This window comes from Zerene cesonia, chromosome 3 (assembly GCF_012273895.1).
Source record: "Zerene cesonia ecotype Mississippi chromosome 3, Zerene_cesonia_1.1, whole genome shotgun sequence".
In the NCBI taxonomy this organism is placed as follows: Eukaryota; Metazoa; Arthropoda; class Insecta; order Lepidoptera; family Pieridae; genus Zerene; species Zerene cesonia.
In genome coordinates this window covers 3,044,932-3,070,275 of record NC_052104.1, presented here as the reverse complement: position 1 = coordinate 3,070,275, position 25,344 = coordinate 3,044,932, and the positions used below count along the sequence as shown (strand labels likewise).

The following is a 25,344-nucleotide window of genomic DNA, read 5'->3' as shown; positions in this document are numbered from 1 at the left end:
AATAAAATATTTCCTCCGTGTTACAAATTATTGTATACGTGTTATACCATATTGTGTTTAATATAGTCGTGCAAAAAGTTGACAATAGCGTTTATATTCATAAAGAAAACTTCAGCGATATCATCACAAAAAGTCTAAATCAAACTCGCTATTTCATAGCCATATAGTACCTACGTAAAAATCTACGTAACGTATTCAGAATAAAGAGATTGCTCTAACAAATCTTAAAACTTGACGTGACACAAATCTTATCACGCAATATCTAGCGTCACACCGCATTTCCTACCAAATTAATAATATTAAACAAATGAGTACCGTTATTTAAGGTAATTGTTTGTGTAAGCACGAACGTCTTTATAACGCTAATAATGAAATCACGATTGCCGGCCGGTTTAGAATAACAAAGCACGAATGGACCTCGCGTCACACATTCTTCAACCGTTGCACCTAATTTATCTCCTTAGAAATGTCTGGTTTAAGCATGGCTTACTGGGAAATACAGTATACAGTAGCCTGTTTCATTTGCATGCTTTAATGATATTTAAGTCCAAATCGTCATTCGAAATTAAACAAAAATATCAATTAATTGTGGTAAATTGTGTATACAAATAAAAGAATATTCTAATTGATTTAATGATTGAAATATTTTCTAAGGCGTTCCTTTTTTGTCCATTTAAATCTTAAGTTTAAAATCGCTTTTTGGCTTAATAACGTAAATGCAATCGCCTAGTCACTAAAGCACAATTACAATGATTCTGTCTATTACTTTTTACAAAAGTAATTTTAACAAATGACATTTTCGACAAAAAAAAACGAAGATTTGCAATCGTATTGTTTCCTAACATAGTCCATTCAACTTTGAGTTTAAAAATAAACGATGTACGTGAGTTGCGAAATAAAAAGTTACTATACGTTTTACACAAATAGGTTTCGTTTCGTATTTTATGAATTTAATGTCAACTGAAATCTTTTATAAACCTAATACATGTTATAAAACACCATTTATATCTCGACTATTATTCACTATTAAATTATTCAGAAACGACAAAGGAAATGCGATATTGGCAAAAAATAATTCATCCTCCATTACTCCACCTCAAATGGTTTCTGATTGATTAATGCTTTTCAATCATTCGCTAGTGTTTTGAGCGATTGTCACGTAAGCACACGTATTTTACAGGAGTTCATATTTTCCGTAATAATTTTATGGTTTCCAAGAATTCAAAGTCTTTTATAGAATTTTTAATCGATGAATAAGAATGTAATAAACGTTAAAATGCACGTGTTAGGTAGATTATGACGGCGATCCGCTGCTCATAAATTTTCTATTAATACTAAATCCAATGCATTAGAGATAAATTGTAAAAGAGTGGTATGATATAAATGTCTCAGCATAATCGATTAATATGTTGAGAACAAGTTATAAAGATGCGCAGCGTATTAAGTCTGATGATAAATTGATTTCCGGGTTAGATGCTAATGTAAGCCATTTATTGTTCTCAGATCCAACGATGGCTGTGCGGTTATGAGGTGGGGCAATAAACGAGTCTCAGGTGAGCTTACTATGCAAATCTCAACAAACATTTACGTCAAGCTTATAATGAGTCTATTTCAGAATTAATCGACAATCCATTATGGATGAAAGCTCCGGGAAGGTGTGGCGACGGCGGTTTCAAAGCTGGTGGAATTAGTCTACGACCTACGCACGTTTGCCTGAATGGAGCTATTAAATTATTATGACACGCTTAACGATGATTTACAATTTTAAGTTCCATTTAAGGATGGCACGGAAACGCTACTAAATTGTATCTAATATCTCTGATGTGGGGTAAAATGCTAGAGCGTTTAATAGCATTGGCATGCAGAGGTGATAACTCTAAAATCAGTGAGGCTTTTATGAAATCTGCCAACACAATGTAGTGCGTCTGCGTGATATGAATATAAACCTCGATAGATGAAGGTTGTTTGCCTTTCCAGTCTTAAATCTTTATAGATGTTGCTTCGGTTTTTATTGTATTTAAATATGTATGAATTATACAAGGTTATTTTAATCGTTTTTAATATGACAAATAATACTACACAAATCAAATTTATTTTAAACTTTAACCCATATAAAATAAGTAACATTATTCATTATAGCTAATAAAACAGCGTGTTTCGACAAAATTTCCCTTTCTTCGTCGAAGATGGACATTCACGTTTCTGTCTCGGCATAGAGCCGTACAATTTACAAATTAGCTTCAGAAATTGTTAAGTCTAAATGGTTTGTAGGTGGTGTAACAAATTTTGCCTTCAGGCGTACTAACAATACACAGCATGTAATGCATCACTGGGTTGCGACAAGTCGTGCTCGCTTTGAATAAATATGAACCGATGACAAAAGATTCTTGTCGAAAGTGTAACATCATGATATAGATGTTTTGGTTGTATAATATAACCATACTTTCGTTATAACACAGTTGTAGTGAGTATCAGTGTACCATTTGCTTTCACTTCAAAATGCTCGTCTGTAATGCTCCTTGTATGTTTTAGTTGTGTCTTTTAGTTTTATGGGTTCTATTCGGTTCCATCATTATCTTGCTCTTTAATTCAAACACCATTAGTTCATCTTAAATTACTTGCATAAACTCACAATCAAATAGCAACAATGAGTAAATGTTCCGTCTATCGTACGCTATTAACCAACAAACCATCTTAGACCACACGTATTTGCACGCTACTCTGAAATCGCATTTAGTAAATCTCCCGTAGAACACGAAGCTTTGGAACTAATAGGGTCGTTTACAATAGCAGCAAGCTTGAGTTAATACTAAATGTAAGGAATTGTGGGGAATTAAGAGTCCTTAACATTTCTGGTAACGGCCTAGCTGGTATGGGCTTGTTTTCGATGCGGATGTTATGTCTACGTGACGTTAGGTAATTGGCGGTTTCTTATTATAAGGTTATTGAAATAGGTAGTCGTGATGTATAGTAAATAAAAAACAGGATTATCAAAATATGCAAACAGATATTTATAAGACTATGAATGTACAGTGTATCGCGAATTCGTATAACCAACCGAGTATAACATGGCATCCATATTATGTTTTATCCCAAAGATGTCATGTGAAACTATAAAATTTATATTTACATGTTACTATAAACCTGTATTTCTGACAACATGTCAAATCGAGAGCATGAACCGTACTCACGATCCAATTTTCAGGTTTACTAAAAATAGCGGTACTTTGAGTAACCTCGTTTAAAGTGATAATACGTCTGCAGCCGTTCCGATTGGACGAAGGAGCAAAGGGAATTTATAATTGGTTCGATAAATTGGATCTCGAAAATTGATTAGCGAAGGTTGCGAGAACGTTTGTAATATTCGATATAAATTGAAAACTGTAATAGTACCTTTGTCTTTGGATACTGCAATTTAGCTTAAATCTATGGTATCTCTAACGAAAATAATTGAGCGTACAAATACCATGGTTGTGAATTACTGGGCAAAATAAATTGATATGTGTTGAATGATATGCTTTAACGAGTGAATGTGTACATATAAATATAAATATATCTTATATTGTATAGTTTACGTAGTTAATTCTTGGTATATTTTGTTTGCCCAATTTAGGTCAAATGCATTCCAACAATATGCAACATATTATAATCTTTTAAAATCTTTAGTAATTGACGGGTATGATTATCTTGGTAATTATATATAATAAATATATTAAGCCTGGCTAAGTTATCAGATAGTTAAGTAATATTATGAATCGTACTGCTTTAATATTTTAAAGACGCTATTGAGATTCCAATTTGTATTACCGTAGAGATTTAAAAAATTGAGAGACAGTTTCAGTTAAAATAGCAATGCTTCTAAATAAACTCCAAAAACTGAACAGGGACATCATGATGAAACCGGCCCTGGTATTGACAACTGAAATCAACTCTCGTAAAATATACTATACAGATATAGACTTTTTTAACTCAAATATGATAAAATATAACAGAATCCGAATACAGGTTCGGAAAATCATACAAAGTCTAAATAAAACAACGTATAAATCAAACTCAACAAGCACGCTTGAATACACAAAATACAGTCGTGAAATGCTTATTTATCGTCATACTATGTTTCAAATACAACCTGTTTGTTAAACATGGCGCTAACCGCTACTTGTAGGTTCGATGTCCGTTTTGGAACACGTACGAATATTTTCGTACTATATTTGTGTATGTGAATGAGAGAATGTCAACTACAACTAGTCGGTAGAATGTTAATTTGTTTCTTGGTGGATTTAAATGTGAGCATAGGAAATGTGGTTTGAATTACGTTTTTATTGGCGAAAAAGCTGTTTTAATGGATACGTCGAAGCTTGACTGTGTGCGAAGCCCAGCTAGGATATGTATGAGAACGGAGAAGTGCGATGTAGTCTCATTAGTATGAAGAATATCTATGAAAACTGACAACGAAAATCACTGCAGTGTCTATATAAGTAAATGACACTGCAGTAATTTTCGTTGTCCAAATAAAAAACCCTTCTATCATAAGCATCTTACAGCTTGGATTAGGTACTTTTTTTGAATGGGGTTTTCAGTATAAAATACTATCTTCATTAATTAATCATGTTTTAAGCTTCAATATGTTCGGTGTAATGTCTACTGTTGGTAAAGATTCGATGTGCTCAGGTAGGAATTAACGGATGTATTCTATGACGTTACATATATTTAAGGTACATTTTTATACCAACATTCGTGATTTCTGATAAGCAATTTAACCGATCGCAAGTCCAGTACCGTTGGTGCTTCTATCGCTAAATTATCGCTCACGTTTCGCTACTGCGCTATATCGCTGGTTTTGTACGCCTTTTTAGAAATAATTGGGAAAAGGAAGTGGATTACCGATAAAGGATTGCTGGTACTTAATTGACGTCCCGGGTCCGCCCGGATATCAAGATTCTGTTGTGTCCCATCAACACAAACACAAACATCAAACATCCAAACAAACAAACTTTCACATTAATAATATTAGTGTGATTGGCTAGATTATATAAGAAATTGGAATAATCATCCATACTAATATCATGCATTCGAACGGAACTCCGTCTATCTCTTCTTCACGCCTAAACCACTGAACCGATTTCACGATACTTGGTACAAAGATAGTTTGAGTCCCGAGAATGGACACAGGGAACTTGCGCGGAAAACATTGGTATATCTGTTTTTCTTTGCAAAATCTTGCATTTGCCTTTGAAAGCTAGATAAGAATAAAAAAAGCCGGGGGGTAATACCAAAAAAAAAACATTACATATGTCTAATTAGACATTAATTTTAAATAGAAAAAACTCTGCCTTCAAATAGAAAAAAAATATTTGAACGAACGCCTTAACCATTTTTCTGATAAAGATAACTTTGTTTTGATGAGCCTATAACTTAATACTAATTGAAAATACGTGCATTTCCAATTTCGATTTTACATCGTTTGTTAATATTCGGACCACCGTTATACCAATCGATATTGTCTCCGTATTGTCTTTACCGATAAACATAATAAATCTATAGTAATAACCCTATTATATACTTCGAACATCGTAAATCTTATGTAATAACCCCATTATTCCCTTTTCAGAGCAAAATCTTTCTTTGTGATGTTATATTTGCGATAGTAGCAGGAAATATTTAGCCGTTATAGCTAAGGCTGAGCTTGGTGCTAACAATTTAGTTTCTATTACGTGACAAATGTACGGTATAAAATTTGTTGTTTATGAATTTATATAAAGTTTGTTTATATTTGTCCTGTATTATCTTAGTGCTTTGCAGCGGAAATACAGATGCAATAAGAATAGACAATTATATAAGTATATTACCTCATTTTCAATCTGTTTTGTTTTGTATTCTCGAAGAAGATATTCTTTAAACAGAAGAATAATTTAAAAGCGCAACGTTCGCCTTAGGGCTAGACCGCAATTTTATTTTCAAACCCACGTTTCTATAACCATTCGTTTTGTAATGTAGAAACTAAATTATTCTCACTTACACAACAATAGTAAAAACACAAGACTATTAATGTTATTCAAATAAAAACTTGTTCAAGGAATTTGAATATTGAAAGCGAATGCTTCTTTGTGCATTTCCTAATTTCGAAAAGTGACAAGGTACAGAATTAAATAACAATTGCACAAAATGCAATTACACTATGCAACCCAGTGGCCAGATCTCTGAGAATTGGTTCAATTACCGGGGTACATACCGTGAAATTTACATAAGAAAAACATTGCTTCTATCAAATCTGTAGAGGCTTTCTGAAAGAGTTATAATGGTTATAAAACTTTATGCGACGCTCGGGTAATTTCATTAATCCGGCCCACGTTGTTGCGGTCAGGGTTTTATTTTTGCTAAATTAATTCAATTCTGTTACCGATTTTAAGTTTTACTGTAATTTTGTGGTGAGCAATTTAGCAATTACTTATAGTGTCTATTCACAGTACCTAGGTCTTGGAGGTTAATAATTTTTTTGTGAGTATTGCTAAATGTGAAATTTAACAAAAGATGCTTTTTTACCTTCTACAGAACAAAAAATTAACAGCTAATTTATACAATTTTAAAATACGATGATTAGTGGCTATTTAAACAATTTTTTCTCGAATTGATTGCAATTAATATAAGGAAATCATTGAAATTTATTATTACACGAGACAAAAAATTAACTGCCTTTAAAATTTAAACAGGAAACGGCGAAGTAACCTCACCTCAGCGTAAAGTGGGTCAATGAACACAGGCGCATCCAGTTTAGAAGTAGGTACAGATTTACCGTAATACCTAGACCGCTGTGACTATCCTTTTTACAAAACCTAGATAGTAATAGGTCTTTGTGCAATATCTTTAATCAATAATAGAGTTTTCTTTTTATTCTTTTCATAAGAAATTTTACGAAAACTTTAAAGGAAAACGATTAAAAAAGAGATGACTTAGTTACTGTAGTAATAATATAAAAAAAATGTTTTAATTCTAATCGATTTCGAATATTGAAATCCGAAATACAATACAACTCCATCACATTTTAAACTGCATTCCAGTTCTGGTAGCTGATACCAGAAACGTGGCCGACCCGTGTTAATGTAAATTCGAATAGTACGTAAAAGGTCCGCGTTTCTTATAGACACGTTCCATTACATTGCTTAATCTGTAAGACGGATCATCATACACGCTCTGAATTATAAGGCAATGGACAGCGATAGGTACGGTAACGCGTTATAGTTTCGGTCGCCGAGGCCGGCTGATATCGTGTGGTATTTGCATATCAAACGTGCATATCTCCTCTAATCAATATCTAATGAATGATTTGAAATGTTCCTGGTGGCCTTTTGTACCTAGATAAGTAATGTATATAATAGTCTAATGTATTGAATTAATTAAGACAAGCAGACACATTGCAGGAAATAAATAACAATAAACAACTCTCTGACTTTCTTATTGAGCAACAATTTTATGTCACGTTGCAATTAAAAGCGTTGTGTTTTGTACATAATATACTGAGTAATGTTTAAATAATAGTTCGTTCATTTGAAATGGTTTGATGATTACATTTCCATAATACTCGGGTACCCCCAGAAGGAAGGCACCCGGTCTTTTGGAAGGCTTACGTGGGGATACAGATCCAACATGCAGCCCTTTTGAGCTTTTTAATGTGTTATGTGACATCATGACAATGATGATTACATTTATTATTAACTAGCTTCCCGCCCGCGGCTTCGCCCGCCTCCGTATTGTTCTTACCTTTCAAACCTGGACTATTCAGACTGCACCAATACTATGATTATAAAAATCAGACCAGCCATTTTCGAGATTTACCGAGACTAATGAACAGTAATTGATTTTTACATAAGAGATGTCTCATGCCATCTCAAATTTTAAATAACCAGTTTATAAGTAATTGTCAGTGTTAAAATAATAATAAATAATGTGGGAATAGTATAAGAAGTTTTAACAGTCGTGATAATAAAACGATTTTATTTTACATATGAGCTGAATGAATGCTTAAGCTTCAAGAAGAATTTGTAGAAACAAATCTATATGTTATATCATGTCCTACGTATGTAGTATATATGCAACATTGGTAGAGGAAAAGCACAAACTGTGCTAATATGCGTTTTAACTAATAATAGGAATGTCAATGACCTTCATGTGTCAATTTCGAGTAAAATGTCATTTGAAAAGCACGATTTACTTAGAAATCCTTTGGATTTCAAAAACGGTATATTTTATGTTGTCTATCTTACATCAATTTAAAATGCAAACGTCATTATTTAATTTTTCAATATCAATCCTATTCTGAGTTGAATCATATACAAGCTCTGTTATTATGAATAAAAATTATAACCAAAACAATATGTTTAAAGTCAAGATTTCTTCTCCATTAAAATTCACCACATGGAATATAATAGTGTAAAAATTATTTATTACTTTAAATACAAGATTTAACGCTTAATGTTCCACTGAAAGATATTATTTATTCGTTTGCAGGTGCAACAATTTATGCTTGAAGAAACAGATCGTATCTCGTAAATACGTTGAAACCGTTTATTTCACAGGCTTCTGTCATATCGGGGAAACTTGTAACAACTCAATCTACATAAAAACTTACCTTTATATAAATGAAAAGTTTTGTAAGAATTTATGTTTCAATGTTTTAAACCACTACCGACTATTCATGCTATATAATTCTGATAAAATTAAAGAATAAATCTTTGAGTATTATGAATGTAATTTTACGCTTCGTATATATTTGACAATACATTTATTTGTGGAACACAAAAAAGCTCTCATCGTGACATGGCGTACGCTCTGTTAAAATAACACTTCTGCGTATGTTAATTTAAACGTTATCAACATATTTGGTATTCAAACGAGCGGATCGGAGAGAGGTTAATTTCTATTATTTCCCAGTGGGATGGCACAAACTGTAAATTAATTAAATTCAATTGATTATTTCAACGCTTTGCTATGATAAAGATGTGTGATAATCGCCCGTTAGAATTCCATTATCGTAACAATATTAAAGATGTTAAAGTGTTAAAATGGAAACAGTATACAAACAGTGCTTCTACGCCTACGTAACACAGCCTGTATAAATTGTATTTATGACGGGATGGCAGGTGGTCGTGCGGAAGCTTGGCTCTTGATAAATCTCAAAAATAACACAAGCACGCCTGGAGATATTAAGTGTTTTTCTAGTCAGTTCATTCAATAAGGTAAGAAAATCAATGAATGGTTATACTCAGTAATAGATGTGGTACTTATAGGACAAATCAATTATAATTGAGATGAAAAGCTATCATGATTGTATGTATTAAATGTTTAAATTAAGTATATTTTTGATGTATATTTTAAATGAATATTAGCAGTATATGTCAGACTCTGTGAAACTAGTAAACTTAGTCCTCCTCCAGTATTTTATAATGTTTGCAAACAAAACTGATACATAAAGAGCACAAACTCATTCCACTGATGTATTTCACAATAAATCAAAAGGTGCGAAAGAATCGTATGCTGGACAAAACGAATCAATAAATTCGAATTAAAACAACATTCCCTGACTGAATAAACGGGCAAAAAGCGGTAGGAGAGTAGAAATCACACGATTTAGATTCAACGCTGAAACCAAAAAAGCCTTAAGTCCATGTAGTCAGGCTTTTAACCGATATTTATTAAGGTTTTGAACGAGAGCGATATACATTTATAGCGTCGTTTGTCTCCAATGAGAACTGGTTTAGTTCTCAATGTATAACTAATCTATTTCATTTATTGCTTATTTATTCGCCTGTTTATACAAGCTGGTAGGCGTGGCTTATTCCCACGGAGGTTGGAAAGGCATTTTGTTAGCTTCTGATACTGACAGCTTGCTATCCCTCCCTTCTATGCTAGACACTAGTACTTTTGACTAATTATTATAATCGCTGCCTTTTGTATGCGCCCATAATTTCCTTTTATATTATCTGTGTTCCAAATTTCTTTACACATACAATGGAAGCATTAAAACTGCTTCGCTTAAATTAAAACAATTGACCGATGCTGTTAAATTGAGTAAGTTTTTCTAGCGACATTTTCTTACATACGCTAACAGAGCTAAATCAGAAACGTCCTATCACGTAAATAGGATACTGTTTTACAATGGCCACGCCGTCTGTAACGAGGCCCTTTAGAGTTGTGTCATTAGCAATAAACTTTGTGCCGACCATCGAGTCTACCAATAAAGTCTTGTGTACCTTGTTCCTTATACTTTTACCACTTTTTATATTAAAACCCCATTTAGTGAGGTAGTGTTTACATTCACAATCATTTTCTACGCGATTTCTTTGTCTTGTACATTGATTAATCGCTATTTTATACGCTCGATACTGTATTATCTTTTTCCCTGCCTTTACTCGTTACATCAAATAACTGTATTTGCATTGGATGAAATTATTATATTTCGTAGTCCTTTTCACTCATTCATAGCCAGTTACTAAATGGTTTCAATCGTTTTATATACATACTCATAAATACATTTGTTTAAAAGGTGTAAATGTCTATTTTAGACGTAAAATAAGCAATTTATTTGCTCTTATATTATCATAGGATAAGAAAATACAGCTTTATAACTGTAAATGATTGCGCTGCTGAGTAAAACCTAAATCCATACATTTGTTACTTCGGTAAACAAACTCAGTATTGCATAGGTTTAGAGGTTTATTTCACTTCTACTTATTGACAACATTCGATATAGTGTTGCTGGTAAATTATTTCTATACATGGTGACTAGTAAGTAAGTGAACATCATTTTTTGGCTTAGAAAATGTTTGAGCGTCACAATGAATGGACCTCAGACTTAAATGAACGCATGTAGAATTTTGTAAATGTGTGTGTGTTGTGTTTTGGCGTTAAAATTATTCTTAACAAAATGTATGAACATGAATATGTACATTTCATTACTTATTAGTTACTACATACTACATACGGTTACCATATAAATCGGTATCGTATAAAAAGAACGTAATGTTGCTTTACTATCTATAACTTTTAGAAATTAAAAACACGGGGAGACTGTCTCCCCGTGACCACGCTCGCTGTTAAGTGTTCGAAACGTCGGGTTAATAATATAATGAATAAATCGCGTTTAAAATCCGTTAAAAAGTTTTTAATTTCTAAATGTATAATACTATCTATAACTTATATTAATGTTTACTTTCAAAAACAACTGGTACGGATTGAAAAATTACATGTTTGTTCTGAATATTTCATTAATTGAGGAATGCTCTAGGATATATAACATCATGTGCGTGGATAGAACCGCGGGTCAATATATGTTTCTCATTGCGTAATCCTCAGTCCTGTCATAATATATTATTAAACTTAAGAAAATATGGACAAACAGAGGTTACTAAATTATACCTAGAAAACCCTTTAGAGATGATACTAGGAAGCTACCGTTTATCTTAAATTTATCTGCAAGGTAGTAAATTTTAATATGGCTGTATATAATTGGCAGTTAAGTTTAACCAAGTTTATAGCTTAATCAACGAAGAGTTAAGCTATACAATATGAGTGGGAAGCATATGAAATTGTTACATGTGATACTAAAATAAAATTTGTTGGGAACACAGCAGGTTACTGATATTCAATATCATAGGAGGGTTTTGATTAATATTATCAAAATAGATCAAATTTGATATTTTTATGCTTTTACACGTTCAGTATAACAATTAAATAATTCGGAAATTTGACGCTCTGGTGGAACGGATGGAAATATCCGTTTCAAACGCAAACTCAAAGCTCAAACATTTAAATAAATGTAAGTGTAAGTGTAATTAAATAAATATCTAATTACACTTCCTATAGAAGTACTCTTGAATCGTCATAACACAGTTTTAACATTTACCATTATTAAACATATGCCCTTTCGCACTGTATCGCAGTGATTTTTTCAATAGTCGTATGATATTATAATGATAGTTGGATCTGTGTGTATATCTGTCATCCTCCTAATTGAATTTTTCACATACCCTTTTATAAGTCTGTGTGATATTTGGGCATACTTCGTTATAAAATTATGAGAAATAAAAAAAATATCTATCTTTTATGAAGATCTTCTGAACTTCTTGCAGGTTTTTCACTTCAAAATTGTTTTCAGTAATAGTGATATATCATATCTAGCATTAAAGATTATTAATAACATTTCGTTGAATAAATAAATGTTTGAGATTTTGTTTATATTTTTGTGCCGAGGGCGGAACTGGTATAGTAATTTATATACATTGCTAGTTGCTCTTAGACCATTTAACTCGAGTGCTGAGGGCTCTAAACCTTTTTTAATTATGTAATGTATGTGTGTATGTGTATGAATTTCGTTTAATTTCAATTTTTATTTCGTATTTTTATGGATACAAATTAATATGACATATTATGGTGTGAAATTTTATGAAGCACTTCAATGCAATAAAACTAAAAATTAAAGTTAATTTTCGTTATTTGAGATGTTCAGATTGGTATAGTCAATCTGAATCGAAACTTAAGGTAAGTAGGTACATATATTGCATTACAAACATAATCTCAAAAAATTAATTGGTTTAATGAACCAACCTTAATAGATTCGAAGGCCTTCCAAATCCGTAATGGTGTAATTGCCTAAAGTTTAAATGGATAAAATAATTACAGGCCTTAATAGCGACCTTTAAAATATCTTTACATCTATGAGCCACTATTATTATTGATTTTGACGTAAACGTGTTAAAAGGTTAATGTAACCCGTTTATTATTATTTCATTCTACTTTGATATATTTAATATTTTCTTGTGTTTGATTTTACGACTGTATTATATTTATATTAAACAATTAAATACTTATTTACGATAAAAATGTATTTGTTACTTGTTTTATATATTCCTACATTGTTAGAATTTTTAAACAGTTTTACGTTTTTGTTTATATTTCATAAATGTTTAAAAACAATGGTTTTGACTGACTAACTAAATCAAATCTCTGTAAAATTGGTGGAAATGTTTTGTAGAGTTTTTGAATTATTACGCGAATAAGTAGTGTGTCAGTTTATCTAGACACAAATATGACAATGACAGGTAGGTAATAACAATAAATACTGGGCAGCTGCTTCAGTCAAATCCGTTTAGCATTATTCGTGATCTGCACGCACCATTTACGAACCCAAGGAATGTTTCGATTTTTTAATTTTATTCGCTTTATTTCAACAAGAAGCAATAAAATAAACCACAGAAAAAAGACCATAACTAAAAGACGCCCCAAGCGTTTGGTGCGTTTTCTATAGCCACTTTCTATGATTACGTAAATTAAATGTAAGATACCTATATTAACGTAGATTTTCACTCACATTTCTTAAAACAACTCCACCACTATATATACTCGTATTCTTAGAAACCAACGATTTATAAAAGTCTACGAAACTATTTGACAAAATGGGTTTCACAATGGTTTCACATCTGGTTACGAACATCGATATATAAGCATAGTCATGTCTCTTATTGTGTTCAACAATGAATCGAAACCAGTATACTAAGATCGTTACCATATCTGCGGACACGTCCAGAAGGATACAGGAAAGCGTGACAATCATGTTCATAAATACGCAATTGGTTCCAGTTGTACAGAACTTTCTAGACCAATCGAAAAAGACAGATTTCTATAGCTGCTTAAATTATGCAAGAACGTTTGCAGAGTAATAGCAATTTGCCGGCGGCTCCACCCGCGTACCATTAATCGAAACTTAATTATTTTATAGTTTGTCTGTGGGTTTTCTCGTTATACAGACAAAGTAACTTTATTTGATTAGCCTGAAGGTAGTTTCGTGTAACGCTCAGTTATTTTATACGTACATAATTTAGCGTCATCGAAAATAAGAAATTGTTTCAGTAATGTTGATTTTCAATTTAATTAAGAGCGGGCAAAAATAAATTTGAAACTTATCTTTATGAGAAGTTAATACATATTGAGAATATTTTTTATAATAGCACTGCAACTAGCAAATAAGCTGAATAATTTTATGTTGAATTCAATCTAAGAAAAATTCATTATTTAGGATTATTATTGAAAGAATAAACATCAATTCTGGTTAAATTTCTTTTAAAGAGGACTAAAGAGTATGTATGTAGTATGTATCTTTACCATTTGATTAAAAATCAAATGGTAAAGATACATATAAAAATTCGATTTTTTTCATTTATTTAATTAATTATTAAATGCAATAAGCAGCTTATAATTCGCAATGTTGCTTTCGGTTTGATAATATTTGACCTCGCTCTTAAAAACCGCGTAATATAAAAATGAATAGTGAAATTGCTCAGTTTTTTGTTACCAACCATAGAACCTAGTAAAGCATTTACATGGAACAATAATGAAAGTACAGTATCGTCGTGTTTCATTCTATAGAGGTTATTTTTTATCGGTTTTATTTGCTTCAATAGGTACTTTTGTTATTTTTACACTCCCACTTTCTTATGTTAATTACAACATTTCCAAAAAATGCTGTATAAAGGTATAAAAGATTAATTTTGTTGCAATAAGCTCATTGGGAATATTTTTTGGCGGAAAACATTTTTTATTCACTTGAGGTATTTAAGAATAATGTAAACAAATCGACTACATCGTTTATTTAATGATATAAATGTATTTACAAATTCAGATACACGTGTATTATTTCAACTCGTTCACTTTCATCACTCTCGCTCGTTGACGGTGGTGATGGTGAGCTAGATTGAACTGAATTACCATCATTTGCATCTTTAGTCTTTGTTGTTGTGCGACTTGGTTTTGGAATTGCAACCTTCTTCTGTTGTAAATAAGATCGTGTTCTGCAGCCCTGTTTGACCGCCTGCCTTTCAGGGATAACGTTTTTCTTTATCTTTTGGGTTACCTTAGCTTTCATCGCATTGTTATCTACTCGAGTTTGCATTGAGCTCGAATGTTTACGAGTTGCCATTTCGTGGACTGATTTCAACCGCGTATGATCTCGTTTCTCGGCGGCTGTCCTTATTGGCTTGGCTTTATTCACCGCCATCTCGCGTGCAGCGATCAAACGAGCTCTGTAATCTCGTTTTCGTTCCGCCTCTGACCTACTCGAACGTGCCCTTTTCTGAATTCCCGCCAACTCCCTTAAAGCCCTGCGACGGTTGCGTTTATACTTCGCTCCGAGTTTGGTAGGCATGTTAACACAAATTTTTATTCACTGGTCTCGAAGTAATTCGTATGTGCCGGCCGGGAGGGATTCACACCGAACTGACGTATTTCCCCTTCCGTATCCCGGGGTGTACTAACGCAATCGAAACTCCTTTATTCTACGGCAGCGGATGGACGCCATACAGCCTTCACACACTCTCTGTATGATGTTGTTTTATTTTTGTTGTTATGTTTTATGGTAATGTAATAAACGACGCGCTTGTTGCTTTTATAATATGAAGGATAACTTTCGATATATAATTATTTCGATATAAACATTTAATACAATGAATACTAAATATATTGACATGTACTTTTTTAAATGAATATAACATAAATAAAAAAAAAATTGTAATATATATGCTTGTAATATATTAAACGTGTGCTAAGTATTGAAGAAGGATGTAAAAGTGTGTAGTACGCTTTATCACCGCCATTTTCCCCGTGCTTCCCCCCGCCCCGTTCTGCAATCAATCGAATCTGGGGAAAAGCGATTTACCTCCAAGCGACGTTATATGCAATGCGTTATATACCGACGTGGATGTATACAGAACACCTACACCTTTCTCCGTCCTTTATACATTTCAGACGCTTTAGAATCTTTTAAGGTTGTTTTTGGTATGATTACTGTAAGATGTAAATCTCTAGTAGATTTGTTGTGAAATCTTCGATCTCTATGATTATTTAGTTACATGAAAGGATATTTACTCATAATAAAGTCGTGTTGGTAAGACCGCTTATATCCTAAGAACGTCTGAACGCATTTAAATGTTTTTAGGTTTTCTGAATTGGTATCTAATTGGATTTTTATGATATATATAATGACTTTTAAAACTTTACAAAATGTATACCCGGGCGGTCGGGCCAACAACTAGTAGTAAATATACAACAATAAATGCACAATACGACTGTTATAAGTGAAAGCAATAAAAAAAACCACAGTCAATAGTCCAATCATCTTAACATGGTCGTGATCACTTACGATTTCGTTTGAAAATGATTATAATCTCTTCCATTATCGTTGCATTAAGACCCAAAATGGCTATCGGATCTAGCCTAGCTATATTTGGCTGCTAATCGAAATGGTTTCGGAATAGAGCTTCCATTGACCGCGGTTATATTATGATGTCAATTTTGTTTTGTTATTATGGATTGTATTGTTGACATGTAGTTTTGGATATATAATGTTAGAAAATTAGCGTCGGAAATTTTACAATGTTTAGACTCATGTATTATAAACATACATTTTTAGCACAAAGGAAAATTACATATCTACCAAAAATGTATTACTTACTACTAGCAATGCGTATCCTCTCGAGACATGATGAATTATTGTTGTTATTTGAAATTAAATTAACATAATATAATTTTATATTACACCGGAACATTTTTTAGTCTCGGTTCAAATAAACGCTATCTTCAATTATGGACAATTTTTTATGTTTTTTGATAGACGGTTGGGATGTGTATTGATTACATTATTAAGTGTTTATAATAATTAAATGTCTTATTATAATTTATTTGCCATTTCATAGTTGTACGATGAAATTCATTATTGTATATAAGATAGCGGGAGTTTGTCCCTTCATCACCAATAAATGCCATCTATCTACTCGATAAACAGCTAATTTATTACCACCATAGGAATTTGTGTTGTTTAAGCTGTTTATAAGAATTGTTTTATTGATCTTAATGAATTCCCTGAATGTCTTTGACATGGACAATTTCCTCTTTGCGAAGGCAGTAACAAAACCATTATACTTATTGGCTGTAAAATACCAAATACCCTTAATTATCGAATAGTTAGATCTAATTGATGATGCATCAGGACGTTTGTAAACAACTTGTGTCATAAATACTGAAGTGAATGGATTTCCTTATTGCAAATTCTCTTTTAATGGGACATTGAAGAAGTATCATTAGCGGTACTTGTAATGAACTCTAAAATGCCTCAGTTAATACCTTCAAGTTACACCTTGAAGTGCCACTCGAGCACAATTCATTGATATCATGATTTATTTAATATTTATGCATGAATTATTTATTAGACACGGATTTGTAATAGACATAATGGCTGTTTTATTACAGGACAAAACATTAATAATCTTATACCTTTAAACGAGCAATTCTTGTATATATATATGTATATATATAATTGGAATCTCGGAATCGGCTCCAACGATTTCCATGAAATTTAGTATATAGGGGGTTTCGGGGGCGATAAATCGATCTAGCTAGGAATCTTTTTTAGAAAATGTCATATTCGTGTTTTTTTTTTTCCTGACATCTATTGGTGAATAATAATACTATTTTGCTTCGTAGATAGCTGGACAACTGAAATAACACATAGGCACTTTTTATACCGATATTCCTACGGGATACGGACTTACGCGGTTTCAACCGCGGGTCACAGCTAGTGGTAATTATGTGAGAAACCAACTGAAGGAATCTTGTCAGGTCCTTTTTGAATAGATATCAAAACATATCAGCAAAGCTTACTATTTAATTTTCGTGTATCGTTGAAAACATCTCAAAAAAAAGCTAGGAAAATAAATATAGATGCCATTTATTTTTCATAATGGTAACATGTCAAATGATGATTTCATTAAGGAATGTTTTCTATTAAAACGTTACCTAGTAAATAAAAATACGTTATTCAGGTACAAGCACATTCAAAAGCTAAAATTTGATTTATTTTATCTCAAATTTATCTTGCAAAATAATAGGAAATTTTCTAAATAGAACAAACCGCAAAGGTTAGAGAAAGGTGTTTGCTTAAGAATAAAGGATTTCCTAATATAATCGTGACTCGTCTTCAACCGGGGGAAACTGTTTAGCAAATATTCATCGAGATATAAGATTTCCTAGTCCCCTGTAACAGTAAAAGTCCAGACATGACTCAAACTGCTTTGGCTCCACCCAATCGTGACGTTGTTGTTCTGATAACGGATTCTTAGGGACCTTGACTGGTTTGAACTTTGCAGACCTGAATTGTACAAGCGTTCTTAGCTCTTTATTGGCAATAATTTTGTACAAATGTTATTACACTTGCGTTGTATGTTTGAAGTAACTGTGAAATGGCTGGTTGTTGTTTTATTGGCGCTATGTTGTTTGATATCGGTTTTCCTTTAATCGTAAATGTATTGAGTGTTCTCTTTACTTAATGAAGACTTCCGTGGTAGTATAATAAAATTGTTTAATTATAGAGATACAATTATAGGTAGGGTATGGTATGTACAATTGTTTAATTTATGAATTTAGAACAACAATGAATTGATGAATTGTTCACATATCGAATTTGATAATGATAATTGTAATGCGTTTCTGATACCGTCGAGACAGGGTCACGTTTGTGTAAAATGGTTGGTTTCGCTATTTTTTTATTTTGAATAACTGGTTTTTGATTTGTAAAGGTTACATCGAGTGCATGCTTACATCATTCCCAGTCTGGGTACCAATAAATATGAAATCAGCATTCAATCGACCCAGCATTCGGTGTATACAATCTGCTTGCATTTAAATATGGGAATTTCGTCTTCACGGAGACATTTATTGAGGTAATGCATTGTCCTTACACGGATGGTCCGAGTGCCAAGATACTGTACGGCTTTGAAATGTCATTCCTGTGCAGACAGTAATGTTAAATCAGACAACATTAGAGATTCATATTATGTTCAGAATGTCCACGTCTCGTAAATGCTATGTCTTGGTGGAAGTTTATTTTGTAGAGAGTTCTGAATGTGTTTATTTTGCTATTCGTTGGCTATGAGCGTTGTAAATAACCAGTTTGTGTCTTGATTATGATTATGTATCATGCACTTAACAAAATGAAAAACACTGATGAAATAATTTATACAACAGTAACTTTTGTCGCAACAAATTTTATCGTTTTTATTAAAACATAGACTAACTTAAAACAGGTTTGATATGATTTAATTACCACAAAAGTAGCAGTTGTCATTCTCGCTAAGAAACGTCACGTGTTAAACTCGGTAAAAAGTGAACGGACTTTTGTCGATCAGGTTTCGATATTTTTTTGTATGACTCGATTACATACGCTTGCGTAACTGGAATTGAACGTTTAATTATTATAAATCCTGTCTTATTTTAGTTTTCGCTGGCAATATGTTAATATTCTTTAACATCTGTGATTGCTTGCTGTGTTGCGTGAAGTTTTTTGTGATAAAAGTGCTCATTGTACATTCGATTTGATATTTAAGTATAATTGCGGTCTAATTGATTTTTTTTTTTTTTTTTTTTTTTTATATGTCACAGTCGGTAATGGAGCTGGTGGCACGCCTGATGGTAAGCGCTACCACCGCCCATGAACATTTGTAGAGGCGTAAAGTCGATTACAGATCTTACGCCTCTACAAATGGATTGCCGACTCTAAATTGGGAAGGGATTAAGAAAGGATTGGCGAGAGGAATAAAGGAAAGGACTGGGAAGGGGAAGGAAAAGGATATGGGCCTCCGGTAATGTATAATTGATGTCTTGTTTGTTCCTTTAGATGTCATCTTGCTAAGTTTATTTATTTATTTAACAATTTTATGTGGCACACCAAATAAACAATTTTGAAAATATACAAAAAAAGAGTTTAATAATATTGAATAAATTTTTAGAGGTTTATAATAGTACTGTCAGATATTGTGTTGCCAAAATGTGTGTTTTTGCAGGTAAAGATTTTTCTTTTTTTTGTGTGCTGAATTTCACCATTTAAAAAACGACGTAAATTGTAAAATTCAAATTACATGGTTTTTATTTTAAAGGGATGACATTAAACTATTATTGTTCTGACTGAATTTTTGTCACAACGGCTAATCTAGAGACCCAATTACTGATATATATCATAGTGCTTGCAAAGCAATGGTGGCTCAGTGGTGAGAACCTCGGACTTCAAAATCGATAAGTCGGGGTTCGAGACCGGGCGAGAGCGTGCAGGAAATAAATTGATTTTTCAATTTATCTGTAAATGTGGATAACATCACCACTGCTTAAAACGGTGAAGGAAAACATCGTGAGGAAACCGGCATGTCCAAGAATCAAAAGTTCGACGACATGCGACATCTGCCAACCCGCACTTGGCCAGCGTGGTGGATTATGGCCTTGAGGGTTCAGGAGGCCTGTGTCCCAGCAGTAGGAACGTGTATGGGCTGATGATGATGATGATCATAGTGCTTAAATATGCACGTAAAAACTTTTTTCACACTTTCACTAGCAGTTGAATATGGAGGAAAACCGGCAACGTCCTGAGTCTTGTAATTAATTCTTTATTAAACCAGAAACCAGACGTAGCTCAGTAAATCTAGTTGAAACGATATTAAATCTAACAGTACAATGTTGAGCTGCATTATTTATTACATATGATAGATTCAGCCAGTTCAAACCACATGCCAGTGTTATCACGTAATTGCGTACGTTTAAAATAACTGCAGGGTATCATAAAGATTAACACTAGGTAGTGTAGGTAGCCTAGCACGCGATGCAGGAACGTTTTATTAATAGGTTGAGGCCTGGATGATGATGGCTTCAATAATATCTTGCGATAGGATCGGTGATGGGAAAAACTGGTATGACGCTTAAAAGATTTTATGGTAAAAGCTTTACTGGAAGGATATGAGAAGGGAAGCGTATGCAAATTAGATACAAAACGCCTCAGCATATTATGGTGTTACAAAAGTAGGTAATATTGCCCATAGATAGATGTATTTTACGGTCAATGTGTTGATGTGACGTTTTATCAATATAAATTAACACATCTTTCTTACTTATAATATCGAGTTTATCCTTAGAATTCGGCATATCTATCCAAAAAACACGAAACAACGAACAGCATATAAATACGCAGAACTCTAACAAGTGGTATTTTAAAAACTCACTTATATATTTTTTAAATTAACATGTGCATTTAGTTCTTGTATAATCTATATTAAGTCTGTCGGTTTTTTAATGTATCGTAAACTCACACATTTATGACAATAAATTACGACCATAGTCCACATTTTACACAGAAGTGCCGTGAATATAAAATTAAAGATTTAAAAGAAAGACAAGGCTCAAGGTCATCGACTAGCAGCATTTTTATAGACTTAAAACATGAATAAAACAAGTCGTCTATAGATAAAATACTGTCGGCATTTACATCATAGTAAAGTGTTTATAAAAGTATTAAAATCCAGGCGGATAAATATACGTGCAAGTAATTTATATGCAAAAGAAAGAGTCAAGCGTAAAATGTGAAACGGTTGTACTTTAATCATATTATTTTTACTGATATATCTACCAACTACCTACATGTAGTTAAATGAAACAAGTTTATCTTTAGAAAATACGCAGCACTCGGAATTCATTTTCGGCATTAATTCCAATAGAAATTCGTTATGATTAAGATAGTACCCACTTACCAGTAAATATTTTCCGTATTGTAAAATATTGCAAGATAGTAGAAGTGTAATAGACCTTAACTCCGGACTATATTATCGACTACTAAATAGCTACGAATGAAATAACCAATATAATTAAACAAGGATAACATCTAACAAAATTCAAATATGTATTTTAATAAATAATTATTGGCAGTAGTCTAAATGACTGACTAAATACCAGAGATGATTTAAAAGCCACTTTATTAAACGGTACATTTAATTTTGTGATTTAAACTCTATCTGTACTGTATTATGACTATCGTAACTCGATTTCTGTGCCTTGTGATGAAATTAATTTGATATCTTGTTATGAAAACCGACCATTAAGATAAGCTTTTGCTATACAAATAAATATAAACACTAATCTTTAGTGTCCCTTGATAATAGTTGCATAATTAGTTGACTGTTAAATAGTTAAAACTGCAATGCAGGTTCACCTTGTAATTTTGTGTATTGTGTTCTGTTTATATAGGAACCTGTTTTGAAATGATTCCGTTGTCATGTCCTTCCACCCACGTAGGTAATGAAAGTGGTAGTTGGAGGGAGTTCGTTAGTGTCGTCCGGATGTCAGATTACATAGAAAACGATTTATTGGTGCAGCAATTTTACGTCAATTGTAGTAATTCTGGAATGATTAATGTTCAATGTGATATTCATAATATTGTTATGCTATTGAATTATAGATGAGTTGCGTCAATTTCGCTTTGTTCCAATTATCTAGAAAATACATTCATAGTTTGTTCTTTTTTTCTTGATATTTAGATTGATTTGATTTTTCTATGAAACCTACATATTTATTTTATGTATCTATAACTGTGCTACATTTCGCCATAATTTTTTCTAGATTGCTTTAAACATATCTTCATTCCATGAAATTCTTTAATATTTCGCTGTTTTTGTTGCAATAAAAAAAACAATTTATGTGTTTAAAAATTTTAATTCCAGTCCAGTTTAGAGCACCCAAGTATTTATTAAAATACTAAGAATCTCTAATACTACTCGAATATAAACAAAATAAATCAGAGGAATCTTAAATCTAATACAATAATAATAAAAAAATACAACACGTAATAAACATATCCGTGAGTGCAATCCAAGTTCTACATTTCTATTGATTACCGAAATTATGTTCCAATCACTGAGTCATATGGAACCGGTTCGCATCCCACGCGTAGACTGGTCAGTTGACATCATTAGGGTGGATTGTCTATTAATAAATAACTCTTTTATAGTTGATTATTCCTTTTTCCGATAAGTGTATCTGTGGACAAGTACCCATGTTTACTTAAATTGGTACATTTAGACTTGTTTTTTATGAGCACGCTTTGCCTGATAATTACTGAATATAACAAATGTATGATCCAATTTTTTTAATGCAAACGTTACAGGTGTCTATCTGTAACGTTTTCATAAATGAACAGATTTTGGATCTATTTTATTTTTATATTTTTTATAGAGACGGTCATACGCTATTTAACATTAAAACAAACCGTGAAGTACGCTATAGAAGGGACTAGGGCACAGAACTTTTATCAGGAACCCCTGTCGTGCTTGAGGTCTATCTATTTAGAATAGAGTATTTTAAAATTTTGTATGTAGACACGTGTCTTAATATAGCACTAATTCAACCTCAAGAGTATATTTCAGATATTCAATTAAAACACTCACGTTTATTTGTTTAGACTCAAACATAAACATTTCATTGTATGCCTCAAATAAATATTTAATTGGTCGCTAATTACTGTTGGCTATTGTTTTAAATTCTTTCACACAATCGCCATTGTGGTAAGACAATGTTGGGAGTTGACCTCAGTGGCTTGATGAAACGCCTTTTTACCCAGGAACACTCCATCTTCAATGCATTAAAAGTGTCTTTTGAATACAAGTTGTCCGACTTTTTGGTGAGTTTCTTGAGCAATTGTAGGTACAAGTTGTTATATAATGACAAGTGAAATGTGGTCGTTAATAGTCTTATTTACTTTTTTATGCAAATAAGTGGTTTAATAGAGCGTGAACCACACGAGAGTACGTGCTGTAATGAATCATTCAACTACATTGATTGATTTAAAAAAAATTTATTATATTTTTTTCATTGCTTATAGATATTATAAGCGAATTACTCTTTCTCTTCCTATAAAAGTTAACATAAAAAATTTCACTAACCGTAGCTTAAATTTTATATTAATTAACTTTTTCTCAATTGCTTGTGTCCTCTTCAAATAATAGAAACACATTCCAAGACTTCTGCTGACAATTAATATTCTTTTATCTACCAAAAATGACAACAATGCGTCGCACCGTTGCGAAACACGGAGAAACTTCCGCATTAACAGTTTATTATGAATTATAATTATTCTCTCATTTAGTATCGACAATATGAACTTGTAAGTGCTATTCAAGGGACCGCACAGATTGCCTTTGCCCCTCCTTTATTCACCTAATGTAGCTATTTTCTGTGAGAAAGTCGACTTCACCTTTTGTATTGATATTTAAACGTCTATCGTTTAAATAACATTATGGCAAGATTGATTTGTTAGACTGGGACAGTGGTTTGTTTGTTTCAAACGTTTACGCTGAAACAAAGTATCTAGCAATTCTATAATTGGCGATAATATTTGTTTTATATAAATTTAATATAAAAATCGCCATTTAAATTATTGTTATTTAGAAGATGAAGCCAGTTATTCTGGTATTTGGTTCTTTTGGCTGTAGATACAATGTATAAATACCTTAGTATCGATACTAACTACATGTAATATACCTACTTACATTAATAACTCAAATCACTTATGATAATTTTGAGTTACAATTACCGTATGATTGTATATTGAAAAACTGGTTGATTTTTCTAACACAGAGCAACAAAAGGTTCGGTTACTAGTCAGAAGACAATAAAAAATGTTATTTTATAAAATGACTCGAGTCTTCTTAGCTTTGTTCCTTTCAAGCTTACTGCATTTAGCATTTTAGGGCAAGTTGAGTTAAAAATGTTCCTTGAAGAATCTACGCTGTGGTTTGGCTGTGGGTTATATATATAATCATTTATATGCGCATTATGTATGTTACAGCTATGTCATGACTTCGTCTCGTTAAAAGGTGAATTGAGACGAATTTATGGTGTATGTTGGATAAAATATAATCGTTATAGCGAAGTTAATGATGTGCTTTAAATTATAATAGGAACAATAATTGTTTGTGAAGTTTAAGTATGGACTACTTAAACTTCACATACAATTATTGTATGGACTAAACAGGCTTGTTTTAATTTTAATATTGTATGAATATAGTAGATTTCAAAAGCGATAGTATTTTTATTTGGAAATGTGTGAAAAACTTTTTTTTAACCGACTTCAAAAAAGGAGAAATTTATCAATTGGACTATATTCTTTTTTCTTTGTTACCTTATTTTACTGGGTGAATCGATTTTGATGATCGCTAATGTAGATAAAAAAGGATGGAAGACTGCCTGCCATGTGGTCCAATTTAAATTTCTAGTTCTGAGGATCTGAAGGCAGATCAGATTTTTGTTATAAATAATTATTAGCACCTCGCTATTTCTCACCGTATCCCTTACTGCTTTGATAATTGTAATTACAGGTTTCCTCTTCAGTTTACAATGAGTCACAATAGAAAGTGTCTTTTATATTTTATTACATATCACATAACTACCCATCGCTTTAAGCTATATAGAGACTTATTGCGTGTATATTATCAT

General features: G+C 32.3%; 1 protein-coding gene across 3 annotated transcripts in view; it reads left to right on the top strand.

Annotated features, from left to right (window-relative positions):
• LOC119838834 (cadherin-99C) overlaps positions 1–25,344 on the top strand; it is a 122,179-nt gene that overhangs the window by 46,742 nt on the left and 50,093 nt on the right. For 2 of the 3 annotated variants that reach the window (XM_038364964.1, XM_038364982.1), the window contains exon 2: positions 1,504–1,553. The gene's annotated coding sequence lies outside the window, so the exon portion shown is untranslated. Of the gene's footprint in view, positions 1–1,503; positions 1,554–6,758; positions 6,778–25,344 lie in introns of those variants that run through there. The other variant, XM_038364974.1, reaches the window with a different exon arrangement.